Source organism: Pyrus communis, chromosome 5 (genome assembly GCF_963583255.1).
Source record: "Pyrus communis chromosome 5, drPyrComm1.1, whole genome shotgun sequence".
Lineage (NCBI taxonomy): Eukaryota > Viridiplantae > Streptophyta > Magnoliopsida > Rosales > Rosaceae > Pyrus > Pyrus communis.
In genome coordinates this window covers 14659006-14663003 of record NC_084807.1, presented here as the reverse complement: position 1 = coordinate 14663003, position 3998 = coordinate 14659006, and the positions used below count along the sequence as shown (strand labels likewise).

Here is a 3998-nt window from a genome sequence, read left to right as displayed (position 1 = left end):
CATGCACATTGCAGAATTTTTAATAGGATGCATGAATATTTTGGTGAGAGGATTTTCAGCAAAATTTATTAAGCTCCGTTTATTTCCGTACACTCTGAAAGATCAAGCAAGGAGATGACTCCTCACACTTCCATCTGGAAGCATTAGCACTTGGAACCAACTCAATGAAAAATTCTTAAGCAAGTATTATCCAACTTCAAAGACTCTTGACATGAGAACTTAGATTTTATCTTTTGCACAAAAACCAAATGAAGAGTTTCATGAGCCGTGGGAACGGTTCAAAGAGTTGATTAGAAAATGTCCTCATTCTGGTATTAATAGTACTGATCAAATGCATATATTTTTTAGAGAACTAAATATGACTACAAAAACTCTTGTCAATGCTTCATGCGGAGGTTCGTACAAGGATAAGAATGCACAAGAGGCTTGTTTATTATTTGAGAAAATGGCAGGAGATACATAACAATGGGTAATTGAGCAGCCACAATCTAGGTCAGTTTTTGAGATGTCTAATGGTTCTTCATATGTGTCAGCACAAATTGAAAAAATGGAGAAAAAGATTGAAAGATTTGATGCAAAATTTGACATGTTATTACAAAGAATTCCAGGTTCACAGGTTGTTGTATAGCAGCCCTTACATGCTGTTTGCAGTATTTGCAGCATGACAACCCATGATTTTTTGAGCTATCCACATAAAGCTGCTTATCCGGAGTTTGCAACGAAACAGGTTAATGCATTTAATAATTTTCAGCGTCCTTAAAATGACCCATATTCAAATTTCTATAACCCGGGTTAGAGAGATCATCCTAATTTGAAGTGGGATAGAGATGAACATGCAAAGCCACAATTTCAACAATAAGTACAGCAACCTGTTACACCTAAGGCTACTTGGGAGATTGCAATTGAAAAATTAGTAATTACTACAAATGAAAGATTTGAACAGACCAATCAAGAAATCCAAAACATGCATGCAACAATGAAAAAATTGGAACAACAAATTGGGCAGATTGCATTGTAGGTTTCAGAAAGAGCACCGGGTACATTTCCTAGTCAAACAGTACCTAATCTAAGAGGACGAGAAGAATGCAACGCTATATGGACTTTACGGTTTGGCAAAAGTTATGACAATAGACATGAAAACTGCGCTAAAAATTCGCAGGCAGCACCACAACCACAAATAGATTCGAGAAATTTTGCAAAATCTAATATTTTTGCAGATTCTGCAATTTCTGCAAATTCTGGGCAGCCACAAGACAGATCTGAAAATACTGCAGAAGATACCACAAGAACTGCATAACGTGTTTATGTGCCTTCAATGCCTTATCCTGAAAGGTTGAAGCCTAAAGCTAAAGATCAACAGTTGATAGATTTTATGAAGACTTTGGCTAAAGTTCAGATTAATCTACCATTAATTGATGCAATCAAAAACATTCCATCTTATGCCAAATTTTTAAGGACGTTTGTACAAAGAAAAAGAAGCTCATGGATTTTGAAAAAGTGATTCTAACATAACAGTGCAGTGCGGTCTTATTGTAAATTGCCTCCAAAGAAGAAAGATCCAGGGAGTTTTACTATCTCTTGCACCATTGGAAATTGTGATTTTAGTAGTGCTTTAATTGAATTAGGTGCTAATGTAAACTTAATGCAATATTCTGTTTTTAAACGTTTAGGTAAAGGAGAGTTGAAGCCAACCTCCAGCATTATTCAATTGGCTGACCGTTCAATTACCTATCCTAGAGGAGTCATTGAAGATGTTATTGTTAAGGTTGACAATCTATATTTACCAGCTGATTTTATGGTGTTGGACATGGATGAGGATTTGACAACACCCATCATTTTGGGCCGCCCATTCCTGGCAACAGCCCGGACTCTTATTGATGTTGAAGCTGGAACTTTAACATTTCGGGTTGAAGATAAAACAGTTGTTTTTAGGTTGTTTGAAGCTACCACATATCCAAGTGATAGGCAAGAATGCATGCGTGTTGATGCATTAGATGGTTTGCCTCGTGCCAAATTTGTGACCAGATCATCAACTAACAATCGGCCCATAAAGACTCAAAATGTGATTCGTGAGTGTGATAGTAAAGCACATCAACACAAAGTTCAGTTGCTTGAAGTGCAAAAATCAAAAACAGATCCGAGCAATCAGATGGACCAAAAACACCAAAATGTCAAGAGCAAGAATAAAAAGTTGCAAGGTAGTCCAAGTTATAAAAAAAAATACAGCCTAGAAACAAAGTATGGTTGTTAAGTTCAGCTTTCAAGTCAATTCCAGGGAGACAAGAGTCTCGGTGGAAGGGCCCTTATATGGTTAAGCAGGTTTTTCATAACAGTAACGTGGACATTGAAAAAGAGGGCAGGGGTTTGTGCTCAAGGTCAAGAAGTATTTACTAAAGCCATGCAAAGGGCAATTTGGTGCAAGCAAGTCTTTGACTCTGAAGGAACCAGTGATCTGACCACCAGGCTTCTGCGACGTCTGGCTACAGACTTAAAATAAAGCGCTCATTGGGAGGCAACCCAATTTTTCTAAACTCTTCCCCTATTTTACTTTTCGTTTGATTTTTTATTAGTTAAATTTCTAGATGCTTTTACATACCTAAGTTCAATTAAAAAAAAAAATTTTTTAATTCCAAAAATATGTTGCTTTCTTTATTTTCCTAGTTAATTTCAATTTTTTTTAACGCATATTGGTTAATTGCAGGTTGCAGCGCATGGAAAATAAAGAGCATCCTATATTGGAATCATGCACCCAACAGCAAATCTACATTAACATCACCACATCTACACTATGCTGGAAAATTAAGCAATCAACATGAGTTCATTCGAATTTTACCTCCCAGATACACAGATTTGGGTCATGAGACCTTCGTTGTTTTTGTCTGTTGAGCTTGTGTCTGATCCAGGGCTTACTTCTTTTCTGGAAGCAAATGTGTTTTAGTCCGCAGTTGTTACTAGAGCAAAAGCGGAAGAATGAGATCTTTACCTTCCCGATTTGCAGAGGCCGAGCCATTTGCCGTTTATTTTGCCTTCTAGGACCACTGGACTGGCAGCTTATAGGTTGTTTTCCCTGGGTTCTACACTAGTTTTGAGTGTCACTTTTCAGTCACAGTAATGATTTTATTGTTAAAATACCAAATCACAGTCGATCAATCAAAAGGGTTACGATTTCTACCTCAAAATTTGCAGATCTGTGAGTTTGGGGACTATTCAAGTTGGTCTCTTTAGTCTCTTTGTGAATCTCGGTACCTAATATAGAAAAACATCAGTGTCCGCTTCTTCAGAGATTCATCACAAAAAATAGCTCTCAGAGAATTTTCGCCAGCTGAGAGATATGTATATTGAACCAAATGGGAGATGATTACCGTTGCATGTGCGAAATGGTCTCGCTCTGCATGAATGGAACTCGTATCCGTGATGGTTTGAACTTAGGGGACACACGGTTTGGTTGAGAAGAGCTGGCGACTCAGGGTGTTTTTCTTGTGTTGTTTGTCTCGGATTTGCAATTGGGAGTCCTCACACAGATGAAAACACATGCATGTGTTAGTTTACCGCATAAATCTACAAAGAAGAAAAAAAAAATACAGACACGCATGGAGGAGGGATTTACCTTCATGCATCTCAATTTTCATGCTTACTCTACCATGGATGGGTTAGAAAGACACGGAGGTGTGTATGCTGTTTGGTTCTTGGTTGCTGAACTAGTGAAAAAACTGCTGCAGATAGGAGGTTTGCACAAATGGGCGCTGGCATAAAAAAAAGGGCTGAGAGGAATAGGTTTGAAATGAGAGTAATGAGAGATGTCTCTCATTTTTCTAGAGAAATGACAGCGACTTGGGGTTTACAAAGCATTCAGAAAGGAGAGAGTGATCTAGCCGTTCATTTAGGATCCTAAGGAGCTCAATGCATTGATGCGTGACACGTGTACAAGAATGGCGTTTCCCATGCTTGTTCGACGATGGGTGTTTTGAATTAAAGAAACAGAGAGCCGTTTGCTCTGA

General features: G+C 38.1%; 1 non-coding gene across 1 annotated transcript; it reads right to left on the bottom strand.

Annotated features, from left to right (window-relative positions):
- Positions 1–208: 208 nt before the first annotated feature.
- LOC137735814 (small nucleolar RNA R71) lies at positions 209–313 on the bottom strand. Its single transcript, XR_011068718.1, has one exon. It is a non-coding gene; the product is annotated as a small nucleolar RNA R71 (small nucleolar RNA).
- Positions 314–3998: the final 3685 nt, after the last annotated feature.